Source organism: Bos grunniens, chromosome 9 (genome assembly GCF_055505025.1).
Source record: "Bos grunniens cultivar Pamir isolate PY7600 chromosome 9, Bosgru_T2T1.0, whole genome shotgun sequence".
NCBI classification, from domain to species: domain Eukaryota; kingdom Metazoa; phylum Chordata; class Mammalia; order Artiodactyla; family Bovidae; genus Bos; species Bos grunniens.
In genome coordinates this window covers 43,949,016-43,976,229 of record NC_141173.1, presented here as the reverse complement: position 1 = coordinate 43,976,229, position 27,214 = coordinate 43,949,016, and the positions used below count along the sequence as shown (strand labels likewise).

General features: G+C 38.6%; 1 long non-coding RNA gene and 1 pseudogene across 14 annotated transcripts in view; one reads left to right on the top strand and one right to left on the bottom strand.

Annotated features, from left to right (window-relative positions):
• LOC147365893 (uncharacterized) overlaps positions 1–27,214 on the bottom strand; it is a 185,538-nt gene that overhangs the window by 141,360 nt on the left and 16,964 nt on the right. The gene's annotated exons all lie outside the window — the stretch shown is intronic.
• Positions 24,496–25,026, top strand: LOC147365894 (large ribosomal subunit protein uL23 pseudogene; annotated as a pseudogene).

The window sequence follows — 27,214 nt, the reverse complement described above, 5'->3', positions numbered from 1 at the left end:
ACTTCCTTGGTGGGCTCAGACAGTAAAGCGTCTGTCTACAATGCGGGAGACCTGGGTTCCATCCCTGGGTCGGGAAGATCCACTGGAGAAGGAAATGGCAATCCACTCTAGTACTATTGCCTGGAAAATCCCATGGACAGAGGAGCCTGGTAGGCTACACAGTCCATGGGGTCGCAAAGAGTCAGACACGACTGAGCGACTTCACTTACCTTACCTGAGTAAAATCTCCATACAGGCCCCCATACAAACAATGTGAAACCAAGGGGAGCTCCTCTGTGCCAAGTATAGAGACCTATCTGATTTGCCTCAAGAGAAATGAGTTAACATAAGGACCCATGTGGCCAGGTACTGGAATTGAAAATCCTAGAAAGCAAAAAACTTCTAAGAGAGGGACCCTCTCAACATCTCTGTTCTCCTCAATTATCTGACTTCCTCTTTTTTATAGGCTGGCTCACTCATTCTTTTATGTTCTCTCACATACATTTGTTTTCCTGACCCAGGCCCTACCTTATGTAGCATCACTTCAGCCTCAGATCCACTGCTAACTGGGGTTTTCAGTTTCTGCTTCACATTCTCTAGAGAGATACATTGATTGGTTCTATCCATCTTGATGTCAGGTCATGCTGGCCAGCCTATGGATTTGCTTCCTACCCTGGTCCAATCAGCTGTGGCAAGGGTGGGGATAAAAGGGGCACAATGATATAGAGGGGCTTACTGTCCGGGCAGAATCCATGAAGTACCTTCCAGGAGTACACGTAGTGACAGACTGATCTGTCCGGAACTGCCATTATTTCTGCCAGTCAGGTAATGATGCCAATTTCATAAAGGAGTATTTCAGAGGAGGATGGAAAGTCCTGAGTCATCAGCAGAGTTAGTACTGGGTTTCTAAATTCAGTATTTGCATAATATGACTGTGATGGTTAATTTTATGTGTCATCTTGACTGGGCTGGGGGTGCCCAGATATTTGGTTAAACATTATTCTCAGTGTATCTATAGAAGCATTTCCAGAGGAGATTAGCATTTGAACTGATGACCTAAGTAAAGCAGATGGCCCGCCTCCAATGTGGGTGGGCCTCGTCCAACCCGTCTGGGCCTGAAGAGAATAAAAGGGAGAGTCAGAGAGAATTCACTGTCTCTGCTTGTCTTTGTGCTGGACCATCAGTCTCCTGACTTCAGACTCAGACTAGAACTATAGTAATGGGTCTCCCGGGGCTCACGCCTGCATACTTTGTCGCATCTCAGCCTCCATAACTGTGTAAACCAAAACCTCACAGCGCCTATGGGCACACGTACATGTGCACACACAAAAGCTTCCTGTCGGTTTGATTCTATTTCTCTGAAGAATCCCAACTAATACAATGACTCAAATGCACAAAAATCAAACCAACAGGAACAACAGCAAGTGAAAGTGTATTTCACTCCAGACTTAGTGATTCTTCATACAGAGCTATATGGCATTCGGTTCTGCTGTGACGTCTTACCTTATACTCTCACCTACAAGATGGTAAACAAGAAACTGGAGACATCTGAGTGAGCTACATATTCACCCCCGTTTCTCTCATCATCAGAAGTCCATCCCATCAACTCCCCACAGCATAAACTCCTTAGAACACTTCATGCTCCTCAGTTCAAAGAGAACCTCATGAACTGTATGCCACATATAGCCTCATTTTCTTTCCTCTGTTTACTTCATTTACTTTTATTTTTGTCTTTTTCATTGTGCAAAGTCAACTTCACATTTGGGTAAATTAGTCTTAAGTCTAATAATTCTTCCTTTAGGAGAATGCTTCTCTTTGACATTTACTAAGCATGACGAAAATTTCCAAATGTGCCCTGAACCACTAATATTTACTTCTTGTTACAAACGACCTCAGACTTTTTTCTCCCATTAAGCACCTAAGGTGATCCCTCTTTCCTGCCAAAATAATTCCTATGGTTTTCCGTTTAGGCCATTGCTGGGAGACGCAGTGTCATAAGGAAATAGTTGATCTTGAGAACTTGGTTATTTACAGTAAGTAGATAGTGTGATTCCAGAGAAACTTCCTTGCATTACTCAGCAGGGAAGTAATCAGCTGTCACAAGTTGTACATTTGTACCTCTTTTCTCCTGAATGTCCTTTTCCATCATTCTAGGCTCACAACTGGACTTCAGTTCATGGCACTGCTCTTCAAATCTGAAAGTGCTTCCCTGGGGCATTTCCCAATAGATCACTTTTCCCTGTGGGAACTATTAATGGTTTTTCTTTCCAGCTAAGTTTTGATAACTGGATAAAAGCAGTGTCAGTGGAATTGTGGAATGTTTCTTTCAAAAGCTCTAAGGAGACACCCGGTCTTTTAAAGCAGTCAACCACTTTCTTTTTCTTTCTTTTTTTTTTAAATGTCTATTCATATCTGCTTTGAATGTGAACTTGTTCTATTATGTATAAAGTAAGAAATAGCAAAGATTAATTCTTTGCTCTTACCAAACTAATGTGGTCAGTGCCTTCACAGGAGTATGAAACCATAAACCCTGTCACTCTAAACACATTTTCTGGTAGAGTCTAGAACACTAATGACATTTAATGTATTATAGTTTACCTGGCCACTGTCAGAATCACCACTACTTCTGAAATGGCTGTAAAATCAAGGTTTATCTAATATATCAGATGCTCTCCACAGATACTCATTCCCCACTGCTTATATTAGCTATTAGTTCCTAAGTACGATCCAGACGTGGTTGGTGGTATTTAACAAAACCTGTTAGTCATTTTCTGTTTCTCATGCCATTCTTTATCCCAGGGTAATCTCTTTCCCATCAGAGAAAGCACAGGGCAGTTCCTAGAAATTATCAGGCCTACTGTCCCCATCTTACAGGGATGCCAGAGAGGGCTGGAGGAAGCTTGATACTGGATAATCAAGGAAGATAAATATTTGTGCAGAGCCTTACCATTTTCTTTTATCTAATCCTCACAAAAATCCCACAAAGTAGGTAAGACAGTTGTTATGATCATCTGTGTTAGTTACAGCAAAGGCCAACTTACTGTAACAAAGAGACCATCAAGACAGTGCCTCGGAGACCAAAGAAATGTATTTCTCATTCAAGTAACAGTGTTGAGGTGAATAATGCAGTGCTACCATACTGCTTCACACAGTTGCTGAGAGATTCTGGTTCCTTCCATCATGTAGCTCCGTCATTCCCTCAGGAATTCTTATGGTCAGAGCCGGGTAGTCAAAGATCCATCCCTGACAGAAAGGGGGTGATGGCACAAATGAAGCGCATCCAGTGTTTTGAGCCCCAGGCTCAGTGCAACGTACTCACGTCCCTTTCATTCACAGGCCATTGGGAAAAATGTGGCCACCTTGACTGCCAGGAGGCTGGGAAATGTAGGATAATGTGCCCACAAAGAGAATGGATTTTAGTAGGTGACTAACAATTTCCACCAACCCATTCTCATTATACAGATGAGGAAATTGAAACTCAGAGACTAATACAGATGAAACTTCTGCTCCTTAAATCATGAAGAATTAAGTCATGAAGTAGTTTCACTTGCAAATTATATATAATTTCAAATGACAGTTATACCCCCCTCCCCAAAAATGAGCATGGTTAATGTAATAGTCAGGGTTCTCCAAAGAAACAGAATCAATAATATGGTATATACAGGGAGAGGTTTATAGAAATTCAGATCACTATAACAAGGAACTATAAATTATATAAAGGAACTGATCAAGATTAGACAACTCAATTGCTGAGATAAAAACCAAGCTAAAGGCATTGGCTATCAGATTAAATAATGCAGAATGAATAAATGATCTGGAAGATAAAATAATGGAAACTGTCCAATCAGAACAGCAGACAGAAAGACAAATTTTTAAAAATGACAGCAATATTATTGGATAATACAAAGCATGCCAACCTATGCATGATAGAAATTCCAGAAGAAGAAAGAGAAAAAGGAACTGAGAATGTATTTGATAAAATTATGGCTAAAAGCATCCCAAATCTAAAAAGAATGAAACAGATTATTCAGGGACTGGAAGCACAGAGTGTCCCAAACAAAATGAACCCAAACAGATCCAAACTGAGACATATCAAAATTAAAATGGCAAAAATTAGAGAGAGGATTCTAAAGGCAGCAAGAGAAAGAGAGTCAGTTATAAGGGAACCCCAATAAGGCTATCAACTGACTTTCCTACATAAGCTTTGCAGGCCAGAAAGGAGTGGCAAGATATACTCAAAGTCCCGAAAGATAAATTTATTTTAAGGAATTGGCTCTCCACGTGTGAGAGAGAGCCGCATGTAGGAGAGGGCAGGCTGGCAGGCTGGAGACCCAGGGAAGAGCTGATGCTGCACTTCATCTCCATAGGCTATCAGTGGGCAGAATTCCTTCTTTCTCCTGGGAGGTCAGTCTTCGTGGTATTAAAGGCCTGCAGCTGATTGGATGAGGCTCACTCATGTTATGAATGGCAATCTACCTGATTCGGAGCCCACTGATTTAAATATTAATCTGATCCTTCAGAATACCCTCACAGCAACATCCAGAATGTTTGACCAAATACTTGGTTTTCATGGCCTTGTCAAGTTGATGCATAAAATTTACCATCACATTTAACTCCACAACCCCTCAGAATCTCTTTTACCCCCGTGATTACATGAAATGCACCCAGTATCTAATTGAAACTGTGCCAGGAACTTCAACATCTCTGATTATCAGTTTACTCCTGAGCATCAACAGAGGAAAGGATATCATCCTTTCCCTCACATTGAGAGGATAGCAGAAGTATTGATACATGCAGCTATGTGAAGCTTTAAACAATTCTGAGCACTACCCACAGACTACTCATGCTTTTCTTCCGGGGGCCTACAGACTTAACTATTAAAAAAGAAGGGAGCAGAGAAAGGGAAGTAAGAGGGGAAAGGGTTACTGAGCACCCATTTGCTGTACCTGTCATCTTTCAAATGTTCCCTGGAAGAGCGCTGCACGTTATCCAGCGTTATTCTCATCAAAAATTTACTGTTTTGTACTGTATTTGATGCTGTATCCAGCTAAGGGATGAACATCAACTAAAGCAGACTTCCAATTAGAGTGTTTGAAAGCATTAGCTATCAGGTGTTTCTCCAGCTGAACAAACGAGGATGATTTGAAAAATCAACATCAATCATTTCTAGCCATTTTCTAAAAAATTTCTTTCCATCTGCACAGCACGTAGTATTCTGGAAAGTGTGTGCTCTGTTCTGACAGCAGCATACTAGAAACTTTATCCACTTCACATACTATAATGAGTATGACGAGACTGTCAGCATGGGGCTGGGCCCTCCTCCTGACCTGGCTTGGTTCACTGCCCCTCCATCCCCAACTATCCTCAGCTCTCCTTCCATCATTGTTACTTTCTTTGTAATCATCAAACTGATTTCTAAAGTGTATAAATCTGTTTTTTCAAAGTAGCTTACTACTTATGATAAAAGATAAAGCGTTCACATCACCCTTTTCCTAACAATTATAATAGAATCTCATAATTGGAATACAGATTTTGACCCTTTCACCACCTTGCAGCACACTGGTTTAAACAAGCCCTGAGATGCAGAATGTCCCACAAAGCAGCCCCAGTCCCTCTCCACACCACGCTGACTGATAAAAGTGTCTGATAATTAGTTGGTAAGACCCAGGTGGCTCAATGGTAAAGAGTCCGTCTGCAACACAGGAGACACAGGTTTGATCCTTGGGTCAGAAAGATCCCCTGGAGAAAGAAATGGCTATCCACTACAGTATTCTTGCATGGAAAATCCCATGGACAGAGGAGCCTGACGGGCTACAGTCCGCAGGGTCACAAAAGAATCGGACCCGACTTGGCAACTAAACAACAACAATACAGTAAGACAGTTTATCCTTCCAGTTAATCATCTTTCTAACATGGAGTAGAACACTTTTTTCAAGATTTACTAAATACTTAGACTTTATTATTAGCATGCCCAAAGTACTATAAAATCTATGCATCTAAAAATGACAACAAAGTTGTGTGTGTAAAGCCAAGTTATCTGAGTGAATCTCACTAACTTTATTTTTGGCATATTAATAATGGTGGCAAGTGGTTTAAAAGTTAAGAAGAAAAGGCATACAGTCAAAAGTCTCCTTTTACCTCTATCATCTACCCATCCAATTCTTCCCACTTCCCTCTAAGAGAGCCACTGTTACTGACATCTGTTTCTTGTGTATACTTCTAGGGAGCCTTTATGCTGCTGCTGCTAAGTCACTTCAGTCGTGTCCGACTCTGTGCGACCCCATAGACGGAAGCCCACCAGGCTCCCCTGTCCCTGGGATTTTCCAGACAAGAACACTGGAGTGGGTTGCCATGTCCTTCTCCAACGCATGAAAGTGAAAAGTGAAAGTGAAGTCACTCAGTTGTGTCCGACCCTCAGCGACCCCATGGACTGCAGCCTTCCAGGCTCCTCCGTCCATGGGATTTTCTAGGCAAGAGTACTGGAGTGGGGTGCCATTGCCTTCTCTGAGCCTTTATGCAAACATACACAAATATGTATTCTGCCCTCCTTTTGTAGAGTTGGAAGCCACCATGCACACTGTTCTGTAGGTTTTTTTTTCTGATTATGTATATCAAAGATCTACCTATATCAGAACATAAAAGAGTTGTTTTGTTTTGTTGCTTCTTATAGCTAAACAATATTCCATGGTATGGATTTATGGATATGTCGTTACAGATTTAGCCAATCCCCTATTGGTGAACATGCAATCATTTCCTTTTGTGCTGTTATAAGAAGTACAGTAACTAACATTGTATGGACTTCATTTTGCGTACACCCAGGTATGTCTATAAAGCTAAATTCTTTAAAATGAATTGCTCTGTTAAAAGATGTGCACTTTAAATTTTGACAGTTACTGCCAAATTGCCCTCCATAGATGTTGTACCAATTTATATTCCACCAGAAATATAAAGAGTGCTTGCCACCGTAATGTTTTATCCAGTATCTGGAAATTTGCCTATCTGATATGTGAAAAAAAGGTATGCAATAAGTATAATTTAAATTTGTGTATCTCCTATTATGGATAATGTGGAAAATTTCTTTATTTATTATTATTATTTTTAATATAAATTTATTTATTTTAATTGGAGGCTAATTACTTTACAATATTGTATTGGTTTTGCCATACATCAACAGATATTGGACAACTCTTTGTATTTCCTTCTCTGTGGATTCTGGTCACAGCGTTTCCCCAACTTTCTACTGGGTGGTTGTTTATTTTTCTTATTAATTTGTAGAAATATGTTAAGGAGGTTATCCCATTATCTGTGACATGTGTTGGGAACATTTTTTTTGCTTGTTGTTTGTCTTATGAATGAGCTGATAGTTTTTCTGCAAAAATGTTAATGTAGTTGAACCTGTCATTTTAAAATAGTTTTACATAGTTAGGAAGAATTTGTGAGGTATTAAAATACTTTTCCCATGTTCTTTTCCATATCATTATTGTTCATTTTTTAAGATTTAAATCTTTGATCTTTTTAAAGAAATGTGAGTTATGGATACCTATTTATTGTCTTCCAGATGGCTACCCTGTTGTACCAAACACTTATGAAGATTGTATCCCTTTGGTCCCATTTATTAAACTGTTTCAGCATAGAACAAAGGCAGAGAAACTACGACCTGTGGTCCCACTCTGGCCCGCAGCCTGTTTCTGTAAACAGTGTCTGCGGTCATTCATCTCTGTACTGTCTGTGGCGACTTTTGTGCTAGGAGGCAGATGAGTGGTAGCAACAGAAGCTGCATGGCCTGCAAAGCCTAAAAGATGCAACTTTCTGGCCCTTGCCAACTCTTGATATAGAAGGAGAAGAGGAGGAGAGGAGGATGGAAAAAGGAGAAAGCAAAGATATTCTGTACACAAATCGTATTTTCTGGGCATCAACTGTGCAGAGGGAAAATATTCATTAGGAGAAAAAAAAATTGAAATGAGATTGTGAGTTTATTTTCCTCTTTTATAGTCTTCTCACTTGGTAGAAGCTGAAGCTGGTACAGTCTGCTTCACAAAGACCCACAAATCTCTCATCGTTTTTCTACCAGGCAAGGCCAAAAGTCCCTACAGAGATTCCAAGTCTTGTGCCTGCTCACAAATTTAATGAGGTGTGGATGATCTCGGGGGACTCTGTGGAATGTGGAAAGCTGGGAGGTTTTTTGAACACATCTCTTTGGGATGTTGTGTACTACCACCTTTCAAATCTCCTTCTTTCTTTTAGGACTAACAAGAACACATCTAAACTGGCTTTTATTATTACTTTTTAAAAATGTGTCGTATAGGACCCAAAGGATTTGTTTCCCCAGAAAGCAGTGTTTTTTCCTTCCAAATATTAAACAAAGGAATTTCTAGTTTGGTGTCTCAGTGGGTTACACTGGTGTTTTTATGCTCCAGCTGATTCCCTTCTGTTCTTAGACACAGTGGTTTTTCACAAGTTACTCACTAATCTCCTTAGGCCCTTTACAATCATCCTGAGCATGCTTCACCCTCTTCTCTAGCACCTATGAAGTACCAATTATTAAAAATCAGACTGACTTGCATGAGAAGTTCAAGAGGAAACAAAGTTTCTTTTATTTATGAGCTATAATTATGATGATAAACTCTAAAATGCTTCAAAAATATTTAATTTATGTTATACTATTATTTCAGGTTTTTTTTCTTTAGCAGTACTTTTTTAAATTTTTTTTTACTTTACAATATTGTATTGGTTTTGCCATACATCAGTTTTATGTCTGATTATACACTGAAAAATTAAAAAAGAAGACATAAAGAGTGTCCATACATTATTATTAGAAATAAGCATTATATATGAAGAATATTTATATTTTCAAAGCACCTTTACATACATCATTCTATTTTATTCTCAGAATAATCAAAAAGGTATGAATATGTCCATTTCATAGTTGAGAAAACTGAGTCATGGGTAATTTATTATTTAAAAAAAAAAAACAAAATCCCCCCCCCTTTTTTTTTACCATGTCCAGAGGCATGTAGGATCTTGGTTTGGTAACCAGTGATGGAACCCATGCCTGCTGCAATAGAAGCACAGAGTCCTAACCGCTGGACCACCAGGGAAGTTCCTGCTTATTTTACAAATATAGTCAAAACATTCACGTTAGTCCACATTCAAAAGGAACATAAGGGTTTACAGTGAACAACTCCCCCTCACCTCTAATACCTGTCTCTCTTCCTGGAGGCAATTGCCCTTTCCTGTGTCTTATATATTCTTCTGGAGACATGGTACGCTGATGATGAACCTAGGTTTTTTTCATTTAATTAGTTCTGAACCTTGTTCTTCTTCATGTAATGATATATTCTGGAGATATTTCATATGAGTATATAGCAAACTTCTTTCTTATGGTTTCATAGTATTTGACTGTATAATGTATTTGAAACAGTCTTACAGTGATGCACTTTTTAGGTCGCTTTTGATCTTTGCTACTTTTTCTTTTTAGCTGAGCCGCATGGCTTGGGGTATCATAGTTCCTTGATTGGGAATTGAACCTGGGCCACAGGTGAAAGCCCACAGTCCTAACCACTAGGCCCCCAGAGAACTCCCTCCATCTTTGCCTTTAATGAGCAACCTTATGCATGTGGCATGTACATGTGTGCAAATGTATCTATTGGAGAATTTCTATGTTGGAATTGTTGGATCAGAAAATACATAGACTTAAAAATTTGAGAAGTATTGTGACATTTTCCTTCATCAGATTAGACAAAGATTTCAGGTGACTTAGTCAAGGCTGAAGAGCTAATTTTTAATGGATTTGGAGTTAAAACAAATGTTTCCTAACCAGAAAATAGGAGCCATGATGAATGGTACATCTGGGGGAACACTAAGTTCTTGTCAAATATAATCAATTTGGGGCATCTGCAAGAGAAGAGGAAGAAGATTCACCTTTTGGGCCTACTCCATCCTTTCTGCTGCCCTCTGGGAACTTGTTCCCTGAACTGGAGGGCCAAGTGATGAACCGACCTCAGCAAGCCCAGATGGGTTTACCTCCTGTCGTCCTGGGCCAGTCAGTCTCGTAGACAACTGAGATGTGGGCTTGTACCAAAAAGTTGAAGAAATTAAAGGGCTTTACCTCAAAAAATAGAAGGCTAGGAAGAAACAGGGAATGAGTTTTAAAAGGCCTTCAAAGATACTGCTCTTCTGCAAGATGACCCCTCATGAACAGGCTCTCTTTGTGAGTCACTGTCCGTGGTGCTGACAACATCCCTGTGGGCTGAGGAGGGGTTGCTTTTCCTATTTCTGGGGCACTAAAGTGTCTTAAACAAACCCTCCTGGGGAATTCTGGGCAGGACAGAAAGGCAATCAAGGGAAACAAGAGAAGTAGAAAGGATAAGAGCTAGTTAAGTTGACTGTGAGGTGGGCGGAGAAGGAAGAGGGATTGGTATATGATTGGATATTGTCTACAAATCATAGTGATGGGGACTGGGAGGAACATTTGCACATTGCGTTGGCATTCCATTATTGTATGCATGTATTTCCTGAGGACTTGAAGAATCAAGTGAGGCTATAGAAAATACCTTAGAGAAAATTATCATGTGGAATTTCTTGAGTGGACAATTTTAGAAATAAGATGGATTACCATCTGCCTGAACTGATTTAACTATAATCCTGCCAAGAGAGGGAATAGACTGAATAACCTCCGGAGAACCTCATAATATTTGAAGTTACAACTTCAGTGAAAACATTCATCCTATTCTTGCTCTTTATCTCTGAGCTTCAGGGCAGGCTGGATTTAAACTAAAGTAACATCACAAGCTATACTGATTTTGTCTTATCTATAGTCATTTGCCTTCAAGTGTTGTTTTAATACACACGAGAAGTTAATAACTCTCTCAACCTGTCAGTTCTTTCCTCAGCAGCATAAAAATATAACACAGAACATGAATTCAATAAATCCAACTCACTCCTTATTGCTGCACTGAAATTGAACAATTTTTCCTTCACATGATTAAGTCTACAAAATATTTATGTTTTGGTACAAAGAGAAACTCTTGGATTTATATTAAATTTAAGTGTAAAAATGTGATTTTTTTTTAACATTTCTATCCTTGGCTTTGTTTTCATTTGAAATGCTAAATTTTCTGGTTGGAAAAACTTTATAATATTGGAAATTAGGCCAGAAAGTCCATAAATGCCAAAATTTATTTTTCAATATTTTAATGGCATCACTGGCAATGCAGTTGGCTTTGTGTGCTTGGCTGTGATTATAATCATTGCCGCTATAGGGACACACTAGTTTCAAACTGAGCTTAGGGAGCTCTTGGGCATGAGCAGTCAAAGTAACATCCAGAAAGTCTCCAAGGGCCCCTACTAGTGTAACTGTCTCCACACAGGGTGAGATTTCCCTGTAGGCCACCAAGAAAAGAAGCTGTTTTCCCCAAGGGTTATCTAATCCTGCCTGTGGGCATTGACTCTTCTAACCCTTCTCGTATTCCAAGTTTAGAGACTGCCCTCAAGTTTCACATCAAATTTCTCTATTCCAGGGCTGTGACTCAGCTTCAATATAAAATCCACTTGAGAAAAAACACTGAAGGGAAAGAGGATCATCCTTTCTTCTGGACTGGCTCTCAACATTTTCTTTTCCTCATACACAGTTAACAAAACTATCATCTCTTATTACACGGTGGTGATTCTTTGCCAAAGTCTGGATGGGCAGGGCAGAAGGGTTGTCCTTTTCTGCTTCACCCAGAGATACTTATCAAATGGAGAGTGGGGTAGGTGAGAAACTATAGAAAAATCAACTCACTCACACATAAATTCAACAAGCTGGCTATATTTTCTGACCAAATCTAATAAGTACCTGTCAACTCTTTTGAGTTTTCTTTGTAGACAATTACATAATCTATAAATTATCCAAATTTGCTTTTTTTGAGGTTCCATACTGTGTACTGCATGTACTATTATCATGATTATCATCAGAAACAACAACAAATACACACTGAGTGTTTACCAGGTAAAAGACTAGAACTGACCGATATAGGGCTCTAAGGGATGAAGGAGACAGGCTTCTTCCTCTCCAAAGCGTGATAATTGGGACACGGTTTGTCTACTTCTTTCGCCCCTGTATGTTGGCAGGATGCATGATCCTAGATAAGCCACTTAGCCACAATTCTCCATTCTCCTCTTCCTTTCCCCTTGTTTTGAACAAATGTCCAGTGCACAGTCTATGGTCTGAGTCGTGAGCATCAGATATTAGAAGTAAATGGAAAAGGAAAAGCAGAGCAGGGGAACAGCTATGGCTCACTCTGCCATTCTCTCCATTTGGCAGGGCTTCCAGACTCCCCCATAAAGCAAAGATTATCATGCCCACAAAAGACTCTAAAATCTTTTCCAGAAACCAATTGCCAGACTGGGAATTCTGAAGAACATAACACAAGTGAATACACATTATTTTCTTCTCTAAGAGCAAAATATTATAAAAAGTAATAAAATAAAATACAGTCATGAAATTTGGATTAAGGAGACAGTTATAGGCTGAGTTGCAATTTTATAGACAATTTTGAAGTATAATAGTTTAGATTTGGCTAATCCATAGCATGGATTATTATTAAAAAAAATTTAAGTGGTTTACAAAATAGGATATATAACAAAATATGTTTTCATAAAAAATAAAATAAAGGTATATTTATGTCCAGAAAAGACTATCAACTCCAATTGTTCCTAAGCACTGTGATTTTTTTAGTTCATTTTATTTTCATACTGGGTCGAAATAGGGGATGAGGAAGTAAGAGACCAGACTATTTTGATAACAAAGCCCACAGAACTATTTAACTTTAAAAAATGTGAACATTTTTCTCTTTGTCAAAAATTTTAAAATTATATTTTTCAATTAAAAAATTTAATCTAGCCTTAGAAGCCAAAAAGTGCTGCTATCCAATAAGCAGTCAATAAGTGATTGCTAATGTTATTATGCAGTGAGAATTGTCTTGAGAAAGGAAATCAGGAGTATATTGCTTCTGAAGCTTCTGTAAAATCAGACTTCACCTCACCAAGTTGTTGACAAAAGGATAACATTAGCATGGGAGCTACAAAGTAGAGTCCATAGAGCAGGAACTGGGTGGCCAGTATTAAAATCATATGGTGTCAGAATTTCCCTGATGGTGCAGTGGATAAGAATCCACCTGCCAAAGCAGGGGACATGGGTTCAATCCCTGGTCCGAGAGGATTCCACATGCAATGAGCACCTAAGCCCACGCACCACAACTCCTGAGCCTGCGCTCTAGAGCCCGCAAGCCACAAGTACTGAGCCTCGTGCCACAACAAGCTCATGCACCTGGAGCCTGTGCTCCACAACAAGAGGAGCCCCCACAATGAGAAGCCCTGTGCGCCGTAACAAAGAATAGCTCCCACTCACAGCGACTAAAGAAAAGACAGCACACAGCACAGCCAAAAATTAACTAATCTGAAAAGTCATACTGTGCCAAGGCCAGATCCTGCAGAGAAAGAGACTGGGATGCTAACTTGCTGGCAACTTGTACCCTTTGAAAGAAAGTTCATTGAGCATCACTGGGGCCATCTCCCTGACCTTTGATTCCTTGATCCTCTGCTCACCACACAACATTCTGATGGTTAGCAAAGTACAACTGGTGTGGTGACTGAAGGTTTATTTCCTTTATTGTGAACTAACTGGTTTGCACAGTAACATTGGGTGAGTGTTTTTGATGTTCCCCTGAGTTGAGGAGCAAAGTGTGTAGTGAAGGAAGTAAGCTGGGACATAGGGGCCCAAGAACAGATAGTTCCCCTGGGAGTCTCCCTCTGAGCAGTAAGGCAGCCTCTATATAGTTCATGGCTTTCTTATCTATAATCCCAACCACAATATTCCCATGTGAAAACCAAGTGTGCACATTACCCAGAATATTTACTCTGGACCACAGCCAAAACTTGACTCGTTGATTAACGCATACACTGTTTATGGTTTTTGTTGGTCTTCCTTATCCTCCCTGCTTCTCTGGGAACTAACTGTATCCCAAACCAGAAGTGGGCATGTAAGCTGGATGAAACACAAAGTACTCTCTACCCTTCTGTGGTCAGTGATCCTGCCAGTGATGGGAACATGACTCAGGACAGACCCATCAGAGTCCTGCCCAGGATTGTATCCAGCTGGACTCCATTTGCAAAACAAAATATAAGACTGAGCCACTCATTCAAGTAGCCAGAAGACTGTAGCACTGGTCCAGGGAAAACAGCTGACTGACCTCAGGCAAGTCACTTAAACTCATTGGAACGAAGTTCCTTCTTCTACAAAGTAAGAACTCTGATCATGACCTCCTGGAAAGTTCTGACATTCAGAGGTGAAACCTCTCTTTTTCCTTTTATGTAGACACTGAACCAAAACAACCTGTCAGCTAAAGTCTACTGCTGTGAATTTAGTCTATTGATTCCTTCTCAGTCCAACAACTGGTTTTTCCAGGAACTCAGATAATTGCAATTGGAGGCCAAAAAAAAAAAAAGTGGGATTCTTCACAAGGATGGTTCAACATATGTAAAATCAATCAATGTGATACAACACATACACAAAAGACAAAAACCACATGATCATCTCAATATACGCAGAAAAAGCGTTTGACAAAATTCAACATCTATTCTTGATAAAAACTCTTACCACAGTGGGTATAGAGGGAACATCTCAAAAGTGTAAAAACTATTTATGACAAATCCACAGCCAATATAATACTCAATGGTGAAAAGTCAAAAGGCTTCCCACTAAAATCTGGAACAAGACAAGGATGCCCACTCTCACCACTTTTCTTCAACATAGAAGTCCTAGACACAGCAATCAGACAAGAAATAAAAAGTATCCAACTTGGAAGGAAAGAGGTAAAATTGTCATTAGACGCAGATGATATGACACCATATATAAAAAATCCAAAAGACTTCACACAAAAACTACTAGAACTGAAAAATAAATTCAGCAGGGTAGCAGGACATAAGATTAATATGGTGGCATTTCTTCATGCCAACAATGAAACATCAGAGAGAGAGTGTGAAAAAATATTAGTTTTTAAAATCTCTCCAAAATAATATACTTAAGAATAAACCTCACTAAGGAAGTGAAAGACTTATACACTGAGAACTATAAAACATTAATAAAGGAATTTGAAGATGATTCAAAGATATGGAAAGATAACCCATGCTCTTAGATTGGAAGAATTAATACTGTTAAATTGAACATGATATCCAAAGCAATCTTCAAATTTAAGGTGATCCCTATCAAATTACCCGTGCCCTTTCTCACAAAACTAGAACAAATAATCTTAAAATTCATATGAAACTATTAAAGACCCAGAATTGCCCAAGCAATCCTTAAGAAAAAGAACAAAGCACAAAGTCATTACCATCCCAGACTTAAGACAATATAATACAAATCTACAGCAATCAAAACAGTGTGATACTGATACAAAAGCAGGCATACAGATCAATGGAACCGAATAGGCAGCCCAGAAATAAACCCACACACCTACAGTCAATTAATCTTCGACAAAGTAGGCAAAAACATCCAGTGGATCCAATACCAAGGAATTGGTATTGGGAAAGTTGGACAGCCTCAAGCAAATCAATGATGTTAGAAGATGCTCTCTCACCATATACAAAAATAAACTGAAAATGGCTTAAAGACTTAAATATAGGATATGGCACCATGAAATTCCTAAAAGAGAACATAGGCAAGACATTCTCTGACATAAATCATACCAATGTTTTCTTAGGTTAGTCTCCCAAAGCAATAGAAATAAAATCAAAAATAAATAAATGGGACCTAATCAAACTTATAGTCTTCTGCACAGCAAAGTAAATCATAAAAAAAAAAAAATGAAAAAATCCTGAGAATGGGAGAGAATAGTTGTGAACGATGCAACTGACAAAGGCTTAATTTCCAAAATATACAAACAGCTCATACAACTTGACGACAACAACAAAAAAATAAACAACCCAATCAAAAAACGGGCAGAAGACCTAAAAAGACATTTCTCTGAAGAAGAAATACAAATAGTCAATATATATAGGCACATGAAAAGATGCTTAGCATCACTAATCATTAGGGAAATGCCAACCAAAACTACAATGATATAGCACTTCATGCCAATCAGAATGGCCATCGTTAAAAGGGCTACAAATCACAAATGCTGGAGAAGATGTAGAGGAAAGAGAACCCTCCCACACTGCTGTTTGGTGCAGCCACCATGGAAAACAGCATGGAGTTTCTTTAAAAACCAAAATAGAGTTACCATATGATCCAGCAATCCCAGTTCTGTGCATACATTCAGACAAAACTACAGTTTGGAAAGATACATGAACATTCACTGTGGCACTATTTACAAACAAGCACTATTTGGAAACAACCTATAAGTCCATTAACAGATGAATGGATAAAGCAGATGTGGTGTATATATACATATACATGCGTATATATAGATATAATAACATATGAGATATATATATATCATATACTGTAGTTTTGCATAGTATTACCATTGGTGAAAGTGGATAAAAATATAGGATCATTCTGCATTATTTCTTACAACTGTATATAAATCTACATGATCTCAATAAAAACCTATGGCTGATTCATGCTGAGGTTTGACAGAAAACAGCAAAATTCTGTAAAGCAATTATTCTTCAATAAAAATAAATTAATTAAAAAAGAAAAAAGTTCTAAAAAAAAGGTTCAATGGCATAGGGGATGAAGAGGTATAAAACCTATTATGCATAAAATAAATAAATTACAAGGATATATTGTACAGCACAGGGAATAGAGCTAATATTCATGATAATTTTATTTTTTAATATAAATTTATTTATTTTAATTGGAGGCTAATTACTTTACAATCTTGTATTGGTTTTGCCATACATCAACATGAATCCACCACAGGTGTACATGTGTTGGAATATAATCTGTAAAAATATTAAATCACTACAATGTGCACCTGAAATTCTATAATATAATAAATTAACTATATTTCAATAAAAATTTTTGTAAAATAAATTTTGTTTTTATACCAGTAGAACGAAACAGGTGAAGCTTTATCCTGATAATCCAAAGAATGAATTCTTAACATGGGCCTCATTTATCCAGGTCAGCTTTGTCCTTTATTTATGTTGTCCTTGAAATCACAAAGAGGCAAGCAAACTAGTGGTCATGATTCCTATCTTACATGGTTTAATACTGATCAGGAATGTTTAGACCTCATTTTCACAGAGTACATCATGAGAAACGCTGGACTGGAAGAAACACAAGCTGGAATCAAGATTGCTGGGAGAAATATCAATAACCTTAGATATGAGAGTCCCTTGGACTGCAAGGAGATCCAACCAGTCCATTCTGAAGGAGATCAGCCCTGGGATTTCTTTGGAAGGAATGATGCTAAAGCTGAAACTCCAGTACTTTGGCCACGTCATGCGAAGAGTTGACTCATTGGAAAAGACTCTGATGCTGGGAGGGATTGGGGGCAGAAGGAGAAGGGGATGACAGAGGATGAGCTGGCTGGATGGCATCATTGACTCAATGGACGTGAGTCTGAGTGAACTCTGGGAATTGGTGATGGACAGGGAGGCCTGGAGTGCTGTGATTCATGGGGTCAAAAAGAGTCGGACACAACTGAGCGACTGAACTGAACTGAACTGATTCAGATGACACCACCCTTATGGCAGAAAGTGAAGAGGAACTCAAAAACCTCTTGATGAAAGTGAAAGTGGAGAGTGAAAAATGGCTTAAATGTTGGCTTAAAGCTCAACATTCAGAAAACGAAGATCATGGCATCCGGTCCCATCACTTCATGGGAAATAGATGTGGAAACAGTGTCAGACTTTATTTTTTTGGGCTCCAAAATCACTGCAGATGGTGACTGCAGCCATGAAATTAAAAGACGCTTACTCCTTGGAAGGAAAGTTATGACCAACCTAGACAGCATATTCAAAAGCAGAGACATTACTTTGCCAACAAACGTCCAGCTAGTCAAGGCTATGGTTTTTCCAGTGGTCATGTATGGATGTGAGAGTTGGACTGTGAAGAAAGCTGAGCACTGAAGAATTGATGCTTTTGAACTGTGGTGTTGGAGAAGACTCTTGAGAGTCCCTTGGACTGCAAGATCAGCCCTGGGATTTCTTTGGAAGGAATGATGCTAAAGCTGAAACTCCAATACTTTGGCCACCTCATGGGAAGAGTTGACTCATTGGAAAAGACTCTGATGCTGGGACAGATTGGGGGCAGGAGAAGAAGGGGATGACAGAGGATGAGCTGGCTGGATGGCATCACTGACTCAATGGACGTGAGTCTGAGTGAACTCTGGGAGTTGGTGATGGACAGGGAGGTCTGGCGTGCTGCGATTCATAGGGTCGAAAAGAGTTGGACACAAGTGAGCGACTGAACTAAACTGAACTGAAAAGTGACTTACAAATTAAAAAGTAACATTTTATGGGTATGTTAGTGGTAAAGAACTCACCTGCCACTGCAGGAGAAGTACAAGAGATGCAAGTTTGATCCCTAGGTTGGGAAGATCCCCTGGAGGAGAGTATGGCAACCCACTCAAGTAGTCTTGCCTGGGAAATCCCATAGACAGAGGAGCCTGGTGGGCTATGGTCCATAGGGTTAAAGAGTTGGCAAAGAGGTGGACATAGCAAAGAGTTGGACATGACTGAGCAACTTAGAACATGCTATTGGGTTGGCCAAAAAGTTAGTTCAGGTTTTTCCATGTTACAGAAAACCTGAATGAACTTTTTGGCCAACCCCATACTTTTATAAATTAATATGGAGAATGGCATATAGTAAAATTTTAAACAACCTTGCAAGAAACATCATTTACAAGAGATCCACCAAAAATAGTCCTTCAGTAGGACATACTCTCCAGTACTCTTGCCTGGAAAATCCCATGGATGGAGGAGCCTGGTAGGCTGCAGTCCATGGGGTCGCAAAGAGTCGGACACGACTGAGCTACTTCACTTTCACTTTTCACTTTCCTGCATTGGAGAAGGAAATGGCAACCCACTCCAGTGTTCTTGCCTGGAGAATCCCAGGGATGGGGGAGCCTGGTGGGCTGCCGTCTATGGGGTCGTACAGAGTCGGACACGACTGAAGTGACTTGGCAGCAGCAGCAGGACATACTGGTAATATTTAAGTTAGATTCTTCCCCAATACAAAAAATTAGAAAGACAGAAAAAAAAAAAAAAAACACACGGATACAAAGGAAACTAAAGATATTTGTCAGTGGATACTTCATTTAACGTTACTAATATATATAAAACCTGAAGGCAGCTAAGAATTTTCTAGGAATATATGAATTATTAAATTTTATTCCATTGAGTAATGGTGGGATGAATGGAGAATCTTGACAAAGCATTTTAAAAAGTTCCAGGTCCAGATGATTTGACATGTGAATTCCTTGAAATCATCAAGAGCATTTCTGTCTATGCTATTTAAATCATTCCAGCACATAGTAAAAGAACGCAAGCCTTCCAAATATGTTTGACAGCCAGCATAGTGCTGAAAACAAAGGGCAAAAATTACAAATCAATTACAAAACACCCTAAGTATAAATACTGATGCAAGCATCTTCTGTAAAACATTACCAAGTGAATCCAGCATTAGATTAACAGAATAGTATACCAAACCAAGTAGAGTGCATTTCAAAAATGTAAAGCTGGTTCAGCATACAAATTCTATTAATAAAATTCATCATCATAGCTTTTCCAAGGTAAAAAACCACATCATTAAGAGATTCCAAAAGTCATTTAAAAAATTCCACATCAATTGCTGATTAATTTGATCCCCAGGTCAGGAAGATCTCCTGGAGAAGGAAATGGCAACCCACTCCAGTATTCTTGTCTGGGAAATTCCATGGACAGAGGAGCCTGGTAGACTATAGTCCATGGAGTCACCAAAGACTTGGACACATCTTGGCAGCTAAACAACAACAACAATATTGTGCTCAATTGACAATTAAAACCAAAGTTTAAAAAATAATGACACAAAGATGTCTTAAACATGACAAATTATATATTCAAAATAGTGTCACATTTAATAATTAGATATAAGAATTATTTCCATAAATATAATGAATAAGCTAAAGTTGTCTATGATTTAATCTTGTAGAAGTCCTTGTCAAACAACCAGAAATGGGAAAAAAGAGGTGCAAAATATTGGAAACAGACAAAATTATCATTTTTCAGATGTTACTATCTATCTGAAAAACATGGCAGGTTGAATCGCAAAGGTATTAAAACCATTAGAGAGTTCTATTAGGTGGTCAAATTAACATTAAACACAAAGCTTTCTCAATTATACCTCAGTAAAACTGAAATTTTTTTTAAACACTAAGCTTTCTTATATGTTGACAATATCAGTTAAAAAAAAGATGGTATTCACAATAGAAACAAAATGCATAAGACACTTATAAATAAACAAAATAAGTAGTGTACAAATTAAGAAAATCATAAAACAACAAGAAACACTGCTACTGCTGCTAAGTCGCATCAGTCGTGTCCGACTCTGCGTGACCCCATAGGCGGCAGCGCACCAGGCTCCCCCGTCCCTGGGATTCTTCAGGCAAGAACACTGGAGTGGGTTGCCATTTTCTTCTCCAATGCATGAAAGTGAAAAGTGAAAGTGAAGTCACTCAGTCGTATCCGACTCCTATCGACCCCATGGACTGCAGTGCACCAGGCTCCTCCGTCCATGGGGTTTTCCAGGCAAGAGCCCTGGAGTGGAGTGCCATCGCCTTCTCCAACATGGGTGTACTGCACACGTATTTCTGTCACCCTTGTTGTCATTGTTACTGCCTTTGTCCCCCAGAACATCCAGGCTTCTGTTTCTGGAACAACTGCTTCCTATTCTGTGGCTTCCCTGGTGGCTCAGACAGTAAAGAATCTACCTGCAATGTGGGAGACTGGGGTTCGATCCCTGGGTCGGGAAGATCCCCTGGAGAAGGTAATGGCAACCCACTCCAGTATTCTTGCCTGGAGAATTCTATGGATAGAGAAGTCTGGTTGGCTACAGTCCATGGGGTTGCAAAGAATCGAATATAACTGAATGATTAACACTTTCACTTTCTGTGGGTTTCCTGTCCCACTGTGTGCAGACTTGTTATGCCTGTTATCTATGTGTCTAGCCCTTTTTCAGCCAAGGGGTAAACAAGTTACCCAAGCAAGGATCACTGAATTCTCTCCAGAATCTGAAAACTGAGCCTCGGACAGAAAGCTGGTGGATCTGAGGAATTTGAGTGGAGCTGCAGATCACTATAAGTACTCTAGCTCTTTTTATGCCCAAATCCAGTCCTTCAGCTTTTCTTCACATCTGTTAGCCCCTCCACATCCTTTCAGGAATTCCTTATGTTACACTTTTTCTTTAAGTCAGTAAAAATTTGCTTCTGATTTTTTTCAACCAAATAACTGTAACTGAGTCTATAATAGACATACTATTACAATGATGTCAATTACCTCTAAATTAATCTATTATTCAATACAATACAGGCTCAGCTGGTTAGTAATTTGCCTGCAATGCTGGAGACCTGGGTTGGGAAGATCCCCTGGAGAAGGGAAAGGCTACCCACTCCAGTATTCTGGCCTGGAGAAAGCCATGGACTGTACAGTGCATGGGGTCACAAGGAGTCGGACACGACTGAGCGACTTTCACTTTCAGTTTGCAATAAAATACACACCAAAATCATAACAGAAATGGAACCAAGCAGTCTTAAATTTCATCTTGAATCACCATCAACTTTGGTTACATGTTAGAATCATCTGAAGAGTTTTCACAACTCTCTTTTCCCAGGATGAATCCCAAAGCAATTAAATTAGGACCTCTGAGTGCAGGACCAAGTGTTTATTAGAGCTCTTTGAGTGATTATGATGTGCTGCCAACACTGAGAATTACTTCTCTAGAAGAATAAACATGTAAGACTAGTGAGAAATTTCTGGGGAGGAAAAAAAGAAAAAATGAGCAGGCTTGTCCCATGGGCAACTGAAATATAAAGCTATAGCTATATAAGTAAAGCAATGTACTCCTAGCATAAGAACTGACAGACAAATAGAACAAAATGCATACTCCAAAAGAGTCAAATCCAAATCCATACAACTGAAAATATAATAGACATAGCATTTAAAATCATTGGGGAAAAGAGGGACTACTCTGTGAACAATGTTGGGACAACCAGCTAGCCATTTGAAATAATGAAGCCATTAAAATAAATTCTAGATGACTCAGAAGTGAAAATTAAACTATAAAAATATGCTGCTTTTGCTTATGCAATATATATCCATCCTTATCTTGGTAATGAAACCCCAGTTTTCCCTGGGAAGCTGCTCATCAGCAATTTTCAATCCATTTGACTGAGGGTTGAAGTAAAAAGATGAAAAGATATTAACTCTGTCCCTTAAAGAATATAAGAAAAGCAATGAGATATCACTTATTGACCATCATACTGGCAAAATAAAAAAATTTTTTGGTAATAGCTGGTCTTGTTTAGTATGCAACGATTAGAAACTCTCAGAGTGTAAATGGCAGCAAACACCATAAATATATATACCTTTAATCCAGTACTTCAACTTTTGGTAATATAATACAAGCTTACAGTCAATCACAACCACAAAGATTTTATTGATCATAGCTTTGTTTTCACAGTGAAAAAATAAATGTCTTTCAAGAGGATAACTATACATGTGTTGACATTAAATATGTTCACGACTCTTGACACTTATTAGAATTACTATTATTAAAACACACAGAAAATAAGTGTTAGCAAGGATGTGGAGAAATTGGAACCTTTGTGTACTATTGGTGGGAATGTAAAATGATACAGCCGCTATGGAAAATAGTATTGTGATTCCTCAAAAAATTAAACATAGAATTACCATATGATCTAGGATTTCCACTTCCACTTTGGGTATATACCCGAAAGATTTGAAAGCAGGAACTCCAACAGATATTTGTACACAGTCCTCACAACAGCATTATTTGTTGTTGGTCAAAAGTAGAAGCAACTCAAGTGTCCATCGATGGATAAATAGATAAGCAAAATGTGGCCTATATGTTCAATGGACTATCAGCTTTAAAAAGGAAAGATATTCTGATACATGTACAACATGGATGAACTTTGAGGACATTATGCTAAATGAAATAAGAGAGTCAGCAGAGGACAAGTATAATATGATTCTACTTATACGAGGATCTACAGTAGTCAAATTCATAGCAGAAAGTAGAATGGTGGTTGCCAGGGGTTGGAGGGCAGAGTAGTGAGTTCTTGTTCAATGGATAGAGTTTCAGATTTGCAAGATGAAAAAGTTCTAGAGATGGATGATGGTGATGGCTGTAGAACAATGTAAAATGTACCTACTGCCACAGAACTGTGAGCTTAAAAGTGCTTAAGATGGCAAATTTTATGTTAAACATATTTCACAATAAAATTTATTTTCTATTAAAAAAGAATTTGTTTATTTTGATTTCCTCAAGATTTGTCTTTATTAATATTGTCTGGGAAATTTGCTTTTATGATGAGTCATTCAAGAATGACTCTGAAACACAAGTTTTGCGATAAGCAGAGCTTCCTAGAGGTCATTCTTCATGGTTGCTTTTATAGTTTATGATCTTCAATCATATTTATTTGTAATCATTTTTCACAAAGTAGGAAAAGCCTTTTTTTAAATAATTTCATTAATTTATTTCTGGCTGTTGGGCCTTCATTGCCCTGCAGGCCTTTTCTCCAGCTGTGTGTGCAGGCTTCTCACTGCGGTGGCTACTCTTGTTGTGGATTGGGGACTCTAGGGCTCACAGGCTTCAGGAAAGGCACATGGGCTTGGTAGCTGTGGCTCCCAGGCTCTAGGGCAAAGCTCAACAGTTGTGGTGCTCGGGCTTATTTACTCTGCAGCATGTGGGATCTTCCCAGATCAGGGATTGAATCCGTGTCTCCTGCATTGGCAGGCAGATTCTTAACCACTGAACCACCAAGGAAGCCCAGGAAAAGTCTTTTTAAAAAGAGAGAGAGAGCAGAACGCTTAAAAACATCAAAGAGGATCCTTATACAGGGTCAATAGCAAATGCAATTATAGAAAATTAGGTGGTGACATCATATCTTAAGTTACAAGTCAGTTCTTTGTGGGGTAATTTTCCATGTTGGAATTTTGCTTCACATTTTTTCAGTAGCCCTATTTCACTCCCAGAAGCTAGCTGCTCATAGATTCTAGTGGCTCAGTCATGCATGCCAGGGACCCAAAATCTGAGAGGATTCACTTGGTTAACCAAGAACCCTTAGCCAGAGGCAATCTGGTTTCTTTCCCAGGGCTAGTACAAAACAGTGGAAATATTTCCACTCCAAATAGAAACTACAATCTAAAAGTAGCCCTGTTCCCTTTTCTTTTAAAATTTGAACACAAGCAGAAACAAAGAGTAGGATTTCGGTTTATCTTACACTGAGGTTCAAGAAAGGAATTGTAGCAAATATAAAACAAAATTTTAACTGGCACTAGATTACATGACAACTACTACACTTAAAAACTGTATCTAGCGTTTTCATGAAGATGGCACCGAAGGCGAAGAAGGAAACCCCTGCCCCTCCTAAAGCTGAAGCCAAAGCAAAGGCTTTGAAGGCCAAGAAAGCAGTGGTGAAAGGTGTTCACAGCCACAAAAAAAAGATCTGGACGTCGCCCACCTTCCGGCGGCCCGAAACCCTGCGGCTCAGGAGGCAGCCCAAATATCCTCAGAAGAGCGCCCCAGGAGAAACAAACTTGACTGCTATGCCATCATCAAATTCCCCCTCACCACCGAGTCAGCCATGAAGAAAATGGAAGACAACACACTGGTATCCATTGTGGATGTCAAGGCCAGCAAGCACCAAACTAAACAGGCTGTGAAGAAGCTCTATGACATTGACGTGGCTAAGGTCAATACTCTGATCAGGCCTGATGGAGAGAAGAAGGCATATGTTCAACTGGCTCCTGACTATGATGCTTTGGATGTTGTCGACAAAATTGGGATCATCTAAACTGAGTCCAGCTGGCTAATTCCAAATATAAAAGTTTTCACTATGTAAAAAAAAAAAAAAAAACCTGTATCTAGTACAGTTGCTTAGTATAGAACCTGATCAGGAGAGAAGAGAAATAATGCCAACTTCTTGCCAGAAAATCAAAACACTAAGCCATCTGCATATATCTGGACAAAATTATAACTCAAAAAGATACATGCAGTCCTATGTTCATAGCAGCATTATTTACAATAGTCAAGACATAGAAGAAACAAAAGTCAATCGACAGAAGAATGGATAGAGAAGGCGTGGTAATATAAACAATGGAATCTGACTCATAAAAAGGAATGAAATAATGCCATGTGCAACAACAAGGATGGACCTAGAGGGTATCACACCAAGTGAAGTCAGTCCAAAAGAGAAAAACAAACACCATATGACATCACTTATATGTGGAATCTAAAATATTACACAAGTGATCCTATCTACAAACCAGAAACAAACTTACAGACATAGAGAAAAGACTTGCAGTTGCCAAGGGGGAGAGAGGGTGAGAGAGGATGACTTGGGAGTCTGGGATGAGCTGATAGAAACTATTACATATCGAATGGATAACAACAAGGTCCTACTGTATAGCATAGCAAACCTATATTCAATACTCTGTAATAAGCCACAATGTAAAAGAAAAAAACACTAAGCCATTTGTAAGCAGATAAATACCTTCCAGTAATATCCATTTAAATATGTACTGAGGTTTATAGACAAAAGGTACCATTGTGAACACAGGTTAGGATCTTAGGATCCTATGTAATGTGATCCAAGGAACCAGATGACTTTGATGAAGTTCCCCCTTTGCAATCAAACTCAGCAATATTGTTCAAAAGGAACCAAGAGAACAGGAAAAATCTTCGGAGTCAAACCAGTTATAACTGGTCTCTGACCAGTAGTGTTTCTGTTCCAATATAAAGTCACTTTTCTAGGGGACTTCACACCATCTGTTTCTGAGGTTTATTTAGACCAGTTTTAGTGATTTTATGCCAAAGGTGCATAAAAAAGTGTTGTTTAACTCATATTTGGCAAGATATTTCTTGAATAAATGAAAGAGGCATGACACCTTCATATTTCTGACATTTTAAAAATATTTTCAAACAAAACACTGAAATACTATATAACAAAAATATTATCAAAGCTCTGCCTACTCTGCATTCTTGCATGTGATTATAAATCATTCACTCCAGTCACCCACCGTCCATGGGCATGCATCTAGAACTGAAGTGGCACGCTGACTCTAATAAATGCCAGACCTTGCCGAGAAACCTCAGAAATCCATCCAACAGTCGATGGCAATGAGTCACATGACTAAAATAATCATGTGACTAATGGCTATGCTATTAGTATAGCTGAAAATGAGAAGACCTCATGACCCAGAGATGCCAGGACTAGGTATAAATACAAAAATACACTAGGAAAAATACGAGACATGACAGCATGTTCATTCAACACTGTCTGTAGTAGCATAACTGGGAAAAACCTAAAAGTTCATCAGCAGAAAATTAGATGCATAAACTGTAATATAACTCTATAACTGAATAACAGAATTTTAACTTACAGATGTTAAAATGAATGATTACTATCCATACTAACTTAGCTCTTTAAAATATAATTTTAGTGGGTAAGAGCAATATTTAATATTTCATTCAGTATAATACCATTTATATATACTTTAAATACATACAAATAGTGAAAATTTAAAATGACCTAAGTGTCCATAAAGAGGAGACTGGATAAATGAAGGCAGTATATAATGGAAGGTATCATTGTTTAAATAATGGTGTAGAGCTCTATTGATTGACGATGAAAAGGTCAGTGATATTTTGCTAAATGAAGATGCAGTATGTATACTATGATCTGATTTTTACTTTCCAAAAAATGTGTGTACATGCATAAGAAATGTTAACTCAGGCTATTTCTGGATGATGGGATAATTGATAGGCTTTATTTTCTTCTTTATACCCTTCTGCATTTTTCTGAATTTTTCTCTGCAATTAGTATTACTTTTATAAGCAGAAAATAACATTTTACTATAAAAAAGAAAAAACAAAAATACAATGTAGCAGATTTCCAAAGATGGCTGCACCAGTATATTTCTCACCCCTCCATGCTTTTATTACAGTATGACTTTGACATTTCTCCATAGAGAGCTAGGAAGGAGCCTCTGTTCCCACCCCTTAAAAAGGGGCCAGCTTTTATGAGTT